Source organism: Odontesthes bonariensis, chromosome 24, assembly GCF_027942865.1.
Source record: "Odontesthes bonariensis isolate fOdoBon6 chromosome 24, fOdoBon6.hap1, whole genome shotgun sequence".
Lineage (NCBI taxonomy): Eukaryota > Metazoa > Chordata > Actinopteri > Atheriniformes > Atherinopsidae > Odontesthes > Odontesthes bonariensis.
This window is the reverse complement of record NC_134529.1, coordinates 5,884,940-5,898,313: the sequence shown is the minus strand read 5'-3', so window position 1 is coordinate 5,898,313 and position 13,374 is coordinate 5,884,940. Positions and strand designations below refer to the sequence as shown.

At 41.5% G+C, this 13,374-nt stretch overlaps 1 protein-coding gene across 19 annotated transcripts in view; it reads right to left on the bottom strand.

Annotated features, from left to right (window-relative positions):
• The window catches only part of afdna (afadin, adherens junction formation factor a), a 104,852-nt gene that overhangs the window by 74,141 nt on the left and 17,337 nt on the right, over nucleotides 1-13,374 (bottom strand). The window lies entirely within an intron of this gene.

The following is a 13,374-nucleotide window of genomic DNA, read 5'->3' as shown; positions in this document are numbered from 1 at the left end:
TTAAAAAAAAAATTAAATAAAAAAAATTTTAAAAAAAAAATCAATCAATATGAAAAGAACTCAGCAGTCACAGTTAAAAATATAATTTATATTATTTCTGATAATATAAGAATAGCTCCTCAGCGCTAAAACTTCGGCAGCTACTCTCAAATATGTAGGTAGCCGCCATCGCCAACCAGAAGACCCTCGAGCAAAGCAAGGTCAAAGGTCCCCCTGAGTCTGAAAAGGCAAAGCGAATTAACAACGTTCGTTTCAGCCTTTATTGCGAAGGTTTTGAGACCGTTTTCAGTTGTTGAGACCCAGAGCTTTGGAGCCGTGACACAACATCCGATCTCAAAGATAGTTTTTGATTCAAAAGGTAAACAAAGGCGGCTGTTTGTGTTGTTCGTTCAGAAGGTGCAGAGGTCCGTGCAGGAATAGTTTTAAAGAGTCAAAACTCTTTAAAACGAAGAAAAAGGGATAAAAACTGTGTTGTGAAACTGATTTTATGCTCAAAAATGCAGCGTTCTGGTTTGTTTGATCTTTGTGGTGTTTTTTTTACAAAGAAACATCCTTTTAAAGTCCATATTTCTGTAGTTTACACTCTCTTAACTCGTGCCATTTTCTCTTGGTCACAAAGGCTCCAACCCTCACGTTTTTCTGCAGAAATATAGCTTTTATCTATCTTCTCATCTGAGGCATCTTATTTTCTCTTTAAGTAAAAAGGTCTCGCATCATGACGGATGGATAAACGGTTGATAATCATATCGCAGCCCTCTGAATCACAATCAAATCGAATCATGAGGAGCCTGAAGATTCCCACTGTGACAAAGTAATACAGTGACAGTTTTGACTCATTTATTCCCCGTAAATCAAATGAATCGGCCGTGCTTCAGCTTCATTATTTAGTTCACCTCAGTTCATGCTAGATGTCTAAAGAAGCCGCACGTTTACACACAGACAAGTATGTGAATTACTTTCCTACAAGTAAAGATTTCCTTTTCGCTCAGAATCCAATGAACAAAAATGCTTTAAACATACAAACAACCAGTCCGGTCCTGAGATGCACATGGCAGCAGCTGTGGTGTACGCTAACCACACATTTCAACTGATAACTTCCATTATGAGGGACTTAGAAAGTCCAAAACCCACTACAGCTATCACATGTGTCAAATAGGGCTGGGCGATTTAAAAACATTTCTAGACTCCGCAGATTTGTTTTGCTTTAAGGGACTCCCTTACATAGCAAAAGATATGGTCCCCATCTATACCGTAGGAAAAAACAACCCGAAGTATCAACTGCCCAGCTGCAAGCATTTCGCCACAGTTGCATTGCATTCATTTTTGCACATTAATGAGAGCCAAGTGGTGCCGTTTTTATTTCATTTTTTTTTTTTTTTTTTTTATTCTTGAACCGATTTGTGCACATAGGCCTAGACTACTTGGTAATTCTCAATTGTGTCAATAAAGAAAATATGTGTTTAAATTTTGCCTTGGTCTGGTTAGTTTAGAGAAAAACAGAAAAAAAAAAAAAAAACAGAAAAAAAATCTAGGTTTAAATCGAAAATCGTCCATCAGTTAGAGAAAAAAAAATTTAGATTTTATTTTTAGGCTAAATCGCCCAGCCCTAGTGTCAAATAGAGCAAAAACAGAGGAGGATTCATCCTGTTCTGAAGGAAGACAACTAATTTAAAGCCTAACACTATTGTACAACACACTGTTGTAGCTATTCCTACAACTATGAAGCTCCATCTGAAGCAAACTGAGCAAAGACTGAAGATGGCATGTCTGCAGGGGTCAGCACTCAGAGTATCTCCCCCGCACTAACCCAACTTTAAAGTTAAGCTAAAGTTAGCAGAGCAGAGGGAGTGACAGTCCCCTGAACCTCTGTGAGGCTTCCTTAATGGAAATTTATACATTTTGACGATGACAGGAAAGATGTCGTCTTCAAAAAACGGATGCCGGAAAAAACCCCAAGACATCTCCGAGGACGGAGACGTGCTCCAAGTTTAAAAAAAAGGAGGCAGCGTTTGAAAGGGAAAGCCAACAAGCCGGACGACTACCTGAGGTGACAGATGGAGCATTAACTGCTCCATCTACATCCGTATCGCTGAGAGGCGACAAAAAAAAGTGCACGAGGAGAGGCAGAAAAGTGATATCAGTGTTTAAATTCTCTCAGAGTGGAAACACCAGCATAGTTTCGATAGACGGGGAGGGTGGAGTCAGGAATGTGTGTGTGTTGTGATTTACTGCTGGAATGTGGGTCATCAAGGGTTGCCTCTTTTTTTTTTTTAGCTTGCGTAACCGTTAGTAACTGTTACCGTGGAGACGCTAGCCCTCGTGGGTTCAAACAAAGCCCAGCGCAGGCCAGCAGAACAATCGCCAAGTGCAACCTCGAGCAGTTCAAGTTCAACAGCAAAAAGGAAAAACACCTTCCCAGCTTCATTTAAAGGTAAACATTTCTTTCTATAAGTCCGTTTTTTTATGTGTGACGACTCAAAGAACAACTCCACCGTGATGGATCTGCCTAGGACGGATGGTAGGATGGATCCACGACTTAACCGTCCCAGTTATTCACTCTTTTTTGTTGTTTGTGAAGAGAATTAACCAACTACAAACGTGTCATAATGACAGTTTAAGCCCGCGGCTGCAGAATTAGTTCATTATGTATGAAGCAGTCCGGAGAAGGTGAAGCAGAGCGGCTCTCGCTCTGCCAAGTCAGCACGTCGTCTTGAGGATATTTCAGTCTCACAACAGAGAAAAGCAACGCAGCATCTTTCGGAAGTTGAGTCTCATCCTACAATATTAATAACTTGAGTGAAAACTCCGCCTAACAGACGTTCGCTGACCTTCCAAACAGACACGGCGGCGGCTGACGGGATGACGGAGAATCGCTAAATTCCATCATCCTGGATAATCAACGCCACAGAGACAGACAACATGCTGGAGTGTGCACAATCTGGCACCATCAATTTTAAAGATATAGAAGAAAGTAGTCCTTTTTTTTTTCTTTACAACTATGCTGGACTTGGAAAATAAAGCAAGAAACGGGGCAAAACGGTTGTGCTTATCCTCCTGCCGTCTTCTTTAAATCTCCTCTTTCTTTTCCATTCGAATGCAGCAATACGTCACAGATTAACAGCCAGGATGAGACTTGCCATGCTCTCTTATTTTCAGACTAACTGTGGCTGAGAGGTGTCAACAGAGGTTTATTGAAGCCTCTGATGCTGAACCGCCTCTGGGTTTGTACAGCGAGCTCACATTTGTTGTATATACGCACATATCTCTACATCTAAGGTGAGAAAATGAACTAATGCAGCTGAATTACTTTAAGTTAGACCACACAGGGGGTGCGTTTGCATCCTAATCTACCTGTGAGAGAAAGGCATGAGCAAAGCAATCTTATACTTAAGAATAAACGTGTGAGCTTGTGACTATTTATGACACACACAAAGTAGGCCAACTCTGTAGATAGCCGTTATCAGTCAGATGTAAGCTAATGGAGAGGGGTGAAAGCATGTCTTCAAGCTCAGAGTGACTATTTCTCTACAGATACCCATCAGACGTGACTTAACGCCATAGAAAAGCTAAACAATTTACCCTCTGAAAGAAGGAAACTGGAATTTGGTCGTGACTATCTGCATCTGCTGCTCGTAGATGCACTTCACAGAGGGGCGAGTCTCAGCCGGAGATGCTTCAGATATGATGGAAAAGGCCCGCTGTGGAAGCCGTTTGTTTAAAGCACATCAAGAATGACGACGGGGCTCTACACCTGCCTGTGACAGCTGTGGAAAGCAACAAACAGGACCCAAGAGGAGCATTCCCAGCGTTAAAATGTGGTCTAAACATGTGCAATATCGATAATCGCAAAGATGTTTGGACTCTAAACAGGACGAGCATTAATGAGGGCCGCATTCCACTTAGAGAAAGTTCTGCTTCTGTGCACGTTCTACAACTAAGCAGCACACACAGGTGCAGAAGTGGAATGCAGCCTTCATTAAAAACGCCTTGTTCACCTTATTCTCTAACCCACTGGGTACGAATTTTCAGTATCACAATGCGGGGTTGACTTTTACAGAAACATCAGATTTACCTAGAAGCGTCTTCATGAGAGATGTCTCACCAGAAGGGAACGCTTATCAAGCCTAAAACAAAAAACTCAACACTCTGAAGCTTGTTCCTGCAGAGTTTTAAAGATTTGGAACTAAAATTCATCATTTTTTTGGGTTATCAAAGTAGTTGCCGTCTGATAAAAGACGTCCTTGTGGCTTTCTCATACGATACGTACGAGTTAAGTCACATTTGCGTCCACATTCACGTCATCAACCGTTTAAAAACACTAAATTAAAGTCTTTAACCATTAAGTTTGTTCTTTAACCAACAGAATAGGTGCGTTAATTCATAAAAACACACAATCATCAATCAAATCTACTCCTGATTGAATGATTTAAGGATGTAGCGGTGTCATTGATCAGCTCATTTTCTTGAATGCATCATCCGCGTTGCTTTTACTCTGCAACTAATATCAAAATCCTCATAGTTTGCCCTTTTCATTAGAAACACACGTCCCAAGAAGCACGATTCTCACTGTTTATCCCATGCAAACACGGCTATTTTTACACACATCTGACTTACGGAGCTGATAACCAGCAGCCGTTACAGCTCAGCCTGATCTCCACCGTTAGCTTAAATAAAGCCAGATAACCAGAAAACACCCTGAATGTGTTGGAGCTGCTGTGGGAAAACAAGTCCAGGATGAACAATAAAACATAGTTTGCAGATCTTCATTATGGACAAAAATAAAGGAGATTATTTCACGACAGACTGAAGGAATCTGCTGAAAACGCTTTAAAACTAAGAAAAAGGGATAAAAACTGTGTTGTGAAACTGATTTTATGCTCAAAAAAATGCAGCTTTCTGGTTTGTTTGGTCTTGGTTGTGGTTTTTGCATTAATGTTACAAAGAAACATCCTTTTAATGTCCATATTTCTGTAGTTCACACTCTCTTTACTCGTGCCATTTTCTCTTGGTCACAAAGGCTCCAACACTCACATGTTTTTCTGCTCAGGAATGTTGTACTTCCAGTTAGAAAAAGTAATCCTGACCCCGAATGGATTAACTATGAAACTGCCTGTGAGACTGGGAATCAAGAAAGCACTCTACGGGAGAGATGACCCAGACTTCCAAATCCACCCATCGAGCTCTCTGACAAACACCTCTGGGTCAAAGGTCTCCGAGAGAAGAGTTGAAGGGTCGCGGCTGTGTGTGCATGAGAAAGTGAGTCGACTTCACACTCTGGTTGTTAAAAAAAAAAAAAAACAAAAAAAAAAACAGCTTCCACCTGGTACTCATCCCTCATTTGTTTCAGAGAGGTGGGAATAACGGTTAAAGCTTTAACCAGACGTATAAAACAGTAAATATGAGGTGTTTGGCAGTCGTTTCTTACGTTATTCGCAGCGTCAGAGCAGAAGATTATGAAATTAGCTGGGTTCCCATCGCTGTTTTTAATTCATTTTGACCGTTGTCACATAAAAAAAAGTTTATAGACGTTCAACTTGAGGTTGTTTTTGCCCCTAAAGAGGATCTGATGAGCTTTAGGGGGAACTGAATTCGACTTTGAATCAACAACAAACTTATGAAATATGATATAAAATCCCAGATATTGCTACTTTTTTCCCCCTTTTGTGGGTGCTAAAAGGTTGTTTCTTTACAATTAGGACACCTACTTCTTCTACTGAATTACAGCCATGATTCCCCGTTTCTTTCCTTCTCTGACGCTTTTAAAACGATCCCAAAATTTCCCTGCTAGCTAATTAAAAAAGCTAAAGCTAAAGGAAGCTGGAAAACTATCTAAAGTGATGACAAAGTTATCAAAATGTAATAATAATAATACATTTTATTTATAATGTACTTTACATTTACAACAAAATCTCGAAGTGCTACAGTGGGATAAAAGACAAATATTAAGATCAAAAGCAGGGTCAGTAAAATGCAAATAAAACACACAAATAAAAGTAGTGAGTCCTTTAAATGCAAAACAAAATAAAAACAGGGCAGATCATTTAAAGGGAGATCATTACTTGTACTTTAAACTCTTAAAATACTTTTTAAAAAACTCTTAAAGTACTTTGTGATGTCCACATGCAGCAGGAAAGCTGAATTAACCCTTGTTATTAAGGAGAGGCTTTGTAAGGAGATTTGCTTTTATGAACATCTTTAGAGTTAATCATTAATAGAGTACAAAGATACACAGAAACCGATAGGAAATTGCTCCAAATTCTCCAGGAATCCTTTGATATTCCCTCCTGCGCATGGAACGAGCCGGCAACTAATTCCAGCTGCAGGCATTTCCACTTGCTGCACCTCAGGACCGTGCGATAGCCAAGTCTGCAGCAAGCTGCTAAACTCTGCTGCAAAGATCTCAGCCTTTCACAAACATTCACAAGAGCTTTTCCTTCGTTTGATGTCAGGAGCGAGAGAAAAAAACAACAGCAAGCCTCCCATTTATCCGGCCAACGGGTGCCCTCAGACGCAGAAGGAGTGGAAACACATGCACGCCTGCTGTCCAACTTTATCGTCCTTGATATGTCAAAAACAGTAAAGAAGGAGTATTTTAAACTGTTGCTTTTGAGAGCCTCCTATTGCTCTGCTGCAATGACACAATAATATCTAAATATATGAGAAACGTAGCCCAGAAGGAGCTAATCTGGCTGTCTTCACATGCACTTATCACTCCATTCCCCGTCACCATCTCCACACTCTCCATCACTCGTATCATTCCTCCACATCTCCTTCTGGAGCTTTCTTAAATCCACCCCACAAAGTAAGTTTGAGTGTGTGTGCGTGAGGCGGAGGGGGGAGTAACGGGTGGGGGGTTATCAGGTGCCGGGGAAACTAACCAGAGCCCCATATCTGAGTGAGTAAACCACTTTGGGTCCTTGACTGTGACGTTTTTCGTAGCTGAGAGTGAGCAGAGCTGGATACTAAAGTTAAAGTATAACCAGGCTGGACAATCATTCAATAGCCTTGTTTCCTGGCTTTCAATACCGAGATAAATCAACCGTTAAAGCAAGCGTTTATTCCCCAACAACCAGCAAACGCCTCAGCGTTTAATCTGGTTTATTAAGGCGTGTGGAAGATGGGCAGGTTTGCACTTCAAAGCCACGGTTAGACGGCGTCTCATTCTGGAAATAAAAAGCAGGGCATCAGGTGCTGAGCGGGACTTAGCCCGACTTTGTGATGCATCTGCTGCTGTTGTGTCAGCCGGCTTTCAGCTCTTTGATCTCGCCGAGAGAAAAATGCTCACCGGGGTAAGACGGAGATGCAATATGAAAACAATTATAGCCAATAAAAAGCTTCCTCTGAGATGGTCACGGCTTGTTGCCTCTCGGGTAAACCGCTGATTTTGGGGCAGGGTCTCGGCCTCCTTCGACTCCTTTGGGTTTGGTTTAAGAGGAGCTTCTCTCTTTATAGCACAGGAATGTTAAGGCAACTTTTCACTATATTTAAATGAGACCGTCCTGGACAACGTGGCCCACTTTGGCCGGCTTCAAAGTACGCTGCAGTCGACTCTCCACCCCAAAACAAAAAGATTTTTTTTACAGTCACCATGGTTTCCTCTTGTAATGATGCTCCAGTTTCTGGGTTTAATGAAGTACCAATTCTACAAAAAAGTAAAATGCTCAGTTTCTATGGAGACTAACACGTTAAATTTGGATTTTATTTTTTCTCTCTCTGCGCTGAAAAGATTCGTTTGAAGAGAAGGGAGGAGAGAAGCTTTCTGGATGACGGCTGTTTGAAAATGAGAATAGATTCCAGCTGCTGTGCGTCATTTCACTTTCCCTCAACACACCAACGTGAGACTAATAAAATGAACCGAGTTCCTGAGTCAATATTGTTGCAGCCCCACCTGCAGTAACATGGGGGGATTCCTCCCTAAGCCCGTGTCTAAGGTCAGCTGGACGGAGGTTTTTATCTCAGAGGGGAGGGGAAAGTCCTGCCTGCAGAAGCATTTCAAAGACATCCAGCAGACCAGGAGGGGGGAGAAAGGCCAGCGAGGAGGACAAAGAAACCAAGAAGCAGGAGAATTACGTTCCCATTTCTTTAAATAACCATAGCATCTGCGGTTAGCATCACGTCTCCCACGATGAATATTTTACTGGTACTTTTGAGTCCAGAAGAAACATCAGAAACTACTTATCTTCTATTTCTTCACCTTTACGAAGCATTAAAATCAGCGCGAGTTCAGCGGCTTTAAAGGCTAAAAACAACAAATATCGTAAATGTTTCCAGCGTCGAGGCAGAGGGACGTGATTTCTGCTGTTTGTTTGTCTAATTGGAAACAAAAATCACAAAAAAACTACCGAGCTGAGTTAATGGAAGATGGTGGAGATTTGGAGCGTGAGCAAAGGAGGAATTCGTTCAATTTGGCTCACTTTGGAGGATGAATCTCTCCAATTGCTCCATTTAAAATGAGTTTTAATCATGCATTGACTAAACATAAGATCACAATTATAAATACAATAACATTTCTAAGAAGTTGCGTCTGTCCAACAGCCCAAAAACCAACCTGAGGACTCTGAGAAAGCCCAAAAATAATGAATTAATCGGTTTAAGGGAACCACTATGTTCAGCTTTTTAAACAAAGTGGTTACAAATTGAGAAGGTTTACATTAAAGTAGAAGAAGAAATGTAATTATTGTTTTAGTACGACAAAAATCAGACTTTTGAAACTGACCAAAATCAATACAAAATGTTTATTTCCAGTTGTCATATATTGGCTTTATTCTTAGACTTTATGTATTCATATTCTGTAGTTCACTAAATGATCTAAGTTCCTAGTTTGTACGTGTACACTCTGCTCATACAAACGCAATGTATGTCCAAGACTTTAAGATGACGTAGCGGGATAAAATAACTGGGTCAGATAAAGCGTCTCTATTAGGACAGATAGGTCTGGTGCAGTAGATGCACGCCTGAAACAACACGCACACACACACATTGTTTATCACATCCAAAGAACATGATGAAGACGGTGGATGGCCTGCTCACATCACTAGTAAATATTCAATGATACGATGTCAACCTCTGTGAGAAAGGTGAACATAAATATGAAATGTTTCCGGATATTGGGGCTTGGTCGGACGGACTCTGTCTCTCCGAGTCCAGCGCTGATACTTGACTTGTGACCACCAATAAATACTTCGTTTGACTTAAGACTTCTCCAGCTTGTTCTTGGGCTTCCAAATGAAAGAATCGGGCTAACACAGTAAAGCTGCTCTCATTCATATATTTTTCTGGGGTTTTTTTTGTTTTGTTTTTTAGGTCAAACAGCTAAAAACATCAGAAATGGAGACTGAAAGTCAGCCGTTTGGAACTACAGGTCAAATCACGGCCACTTTACGCATTTACAGACGGTCGCTCTGCTCTAATAAAAATCCTGATTTTATAACCACAGCCTCATCTGACAAAATCATCATTCAATTAACTTAAAGGTAGGGATGCTGGTCCAATTAAACGGACAAGTCCAACTATAATCATAGCTCGACTCCTTTGGGCTCCAGGTTCCTAACCCTAACCACCTCCGGTGTTGGTATACTCCGATATTAGCTCGTGTTGCTAACCGATATGACTCCTGATCCTTGTTATTTCTGGCATCCATCAGGCTCACAACAATAAAGCTTCTTGTGCATTTACACATTTCATCACTCCAGCATCAAACCCCCTTCCAGCTTGGGCCGCTCCATCTAATGCTACATCACCTGCTGGAGCAACAAACTAGTTAACTTCAGCAGCAGCAACGGGGGAAACAAGAACAGGCTCTTAACCCAAAACCACGACTAAATGGTGATTTGCAATCAAGTCTTAGCTTGGAGGAGTCTCCTTGATAAATTTAACTCCTATATATTTGACTATTCTGGCAGGGAGGCTCCAAGAAGCACAACTATCTGTGAGTGACTCGTTCCAATTCAAATGTCTTTTACATTAATCATCCAGTGTAATGGGCCTGCTGATGATCACGGTTGTCAGTTCATTACTGACCTTTTTAACCGTCTAAAGAATCCTTCAGTCCACGCCCAGTCTGCATTTAATGGGGATAAAACCACAGAGCATACCTGCCCAGCAGTTGCACTTTACAATGAAAAAACAAAGCCGAAATGTCCGTAACGTGACAGCACTAATCTGGAATGACTGCAGCTTTGGAGAATTTCCTGCAGAGCAAAACCAACCACGAAAAAAAACAAAGACGGCCAGCGGAGGCCTGTTGTCCTGAAAGAATGAAAAGACTAAATGCACGCGTTTCCTCCGTGGCTGCAAAGAAAAGCCTCTTTGTTTCAGGTGAGTTTCTGCTTGGGTATGGAGCCGTCCGGCCTCCGTGCACAAAGCCCACCTCGCCCCTCTGACGGACTAAAGTACAGCAGGAAGATGGGGTATAAACTCATGATGCACGGCCACAAATCAGCTGCTCGCCGCCTCCATGAGTAACCCACGAGGATCAAGGCTGGCGCACAAACAGCGATGCCACTGGAACGAAGTGTGCGTGAGGTAATTGCCCACAACAAGGCTGTAGAAGGGCTGATGAGTTTGTGTCCAATCCTATTTGTTCATGCATACGTACAGAGACAATAAAGTACATCCCAAAGGTGAAGTGAGACCTGATTTATGGGTCATAACGGAGCTGTTTGAGATGTTTCATGACATGAAAGGCCATAAAAATTCATAACAGGGTCACAGGGTTTAGGAAAAGTGGCTTAAAAACCCTCAAACACACTTTTAAAATCAAGGTTAAAACATTAAATTACATTTTTAAAAGCAGCAGATCCTCATTTGCCGTTTAACACCGTTGCTAAATGACTGCTTTTAAAGATCAAACGCTTCAAGTCTAATTGTTTGAGCCCCAAATCTGAACTTCATTTAAGCTACTGATGAGGACTCGAACTGTCTTTGAAAGCACAGTTAATAAGCACATTACAGAGCAGCCGTTGTTCTCCAAAGACCACCAGAGTCTCGGCTTGGTTTGGGACACGACAACAAAACAACATGGATCTGATATTTTTTTTAATGGGATGTGCAGAAATTCTGGCTTTTTGGGGGTCGCTGACAATACTAACGTGGAGGGAGTAAAATAAATCCTGTCATCAATACCTCGGACAAAACAAAACATAAATTCGATGGGTTATTACTTACTTATTTTCCAGTAAAGCTCTAAAAAAACAAGCTAGCAGCTCACTGTTATCCTTTTTATTCCAACCTGAACCAGGTCTTGGTACTAGAACCGTTTGCTTTTTCCCACCAAATTCTGAATATCTGGAGAGGATTGCAGTGCAGAATGACAAACCGACGCAGTAAACCTTATGCACGTGGCTGCAAATGCTGTTTATGAACACTGTGACGCTCTTTGAGCAGTGTTCAAAGACATCAGGCAGAGGCAACAAAGAGTTGAAGCTCAGTTTTAAATAATTTACTCTTAGATTAGGCAGATTACATACTAAACTTGCTCTGTTTTAATATCTATTTAACTTTTTATGTTTTGTTTTTTTTTCCAGTTTTAGTTAAGCCACTTACAAAAGCTGTTGTTTCCTCTCAACCAGAGGTGGTGCTACAGTTGTGCCAGTTTTCCTGGCTAAGAGCCAGTGCTTTAAAGACTAAAAAGCCAAGAAGTCAAGTTAGACACTGGATCCGATACAGCATTGGAACTGGATTCCTAACCACTACTGTAAGAGACTGTGTTTTAAGCAACGGTGTTAAAAATGATTCACAATCTCCGGGAACCAGACAAAGAGGCTGAAACGGGTCCATCTGCATCCAACTGCTTGCAGCCAATATATTTCTAACCACACCCCTTACAAATGTCCATTCAGTGAAAACTGCATACCAGGCGTCAGCGTTATCCACACCTGCAATATACTGCAGACATTACATGCACGGGAAGATTCATGCACATCTGCAGATGTGAAACATGTGCCCTGCCTTTAACGATGGAAATTAAGCAGAATTGGAAAAGCTACTGGAGAAATTAATATGCAAAGGAACACATAAATAGCTTGAAAAGCTCTAAAATTAATTAAAAAAAGGGGATCAGATGGAAGAACAAATATTCTCCTAAGCATGATATGATTTAAGCCTTCATTCTTTCCACATTTGGCATTAAACTAGCTCAACCTTATTAGAAAGAATGATATCTATCTGCATGGGTATTCAGCAGAAGAAGAAAAAAAAAGTCCTATTAGTCCAACTCCAGTGGAAACATTAAAGCGAGAGTCAGAAACTAACAGGATAATGAGAGGAAGCATTCACTTCTGCTCCATTTACTGATATTTTCTCTCTCGTTCTGGGCAACTATAAAAGAAGAGAGGGAGGGGAGATAAAAACAGAGGCTTCAGAAACAGCCAGAAAGGTCACACAGACTTCAGGGCGTGTTGGTGTGCGACTGCGTGTGAACGTACAATAAAGATCAATAACAGTCTGCAGAGGTTTACGGGGGGGGGCTGGTTAAACATGGCAGCGTCCTGATCAGGGCTGTGCGGCGTGCACACACAGAGCGCATGAGAATGTGACCTTAGTAGGCTTTTTTTTGAAGGTCCACACGTGCAAAGAATAGAGAAGCGCTCTTAAGAATGCGGCGTGCACGCATGACACACAAAAACGCTGGAGATGAGGTGCTGAATTATGCAGGTCCGCCCACAACGCGCTCGCCATCAGCCTTGGAGTGACTTTGATACGAAAAGGAGGGGGGAGAGGAAGATGAGAGAAACTATGAAAGACCAGCAGACTGAAACAGTGTGTCCACTCAGGCCGAGTCAAACAGTAAACCACCAGATAAACCAACAGCATTCCCCTATTTATCATTACTTACTGCTCATGCAGGGCTTCCACTGTAACTAAATGCAGTGTAATTTAGCCTTTAAAGCCGTATCATACTGGGACCAGCATTATCTGGGGTCTTTTTACAATTTTTAATAACCAAATAGGTCATTTAAGTGCTTAATCCTTTGTGAATCAGCGCTGCCAAGAATCTGCACCGTACAAAAAAAAGAAAATCCACTGAAAATTAGCTCAAACTCAGAGGTCATCAGATAGCATCACTCTCATGTGAATGTGCATTTTGGTAAAAAAAATGGGCCATGCCTTTGCTCCGCAGGGGTTTTCATTTTCCCTTTCTCTGTGGGATTCGGGTTTATTAAGGCTTCAGAGGAACTTTTGACATCGTACTGGGTGCAAATTCCAGAGATTCATGGAGCAACTCGGCATGGAGGCCAATTTAGAGAGGAATACGCTCCCATCAGGCGCTCATTAAGTCTCAGTGAAGTACAGATTTTGTGTAAAAAAAAACATAACAAACAAAGAAAAGCAGATCTTTAGGCGACTGTTTGTACAGTTGTCATGAGCAAACTT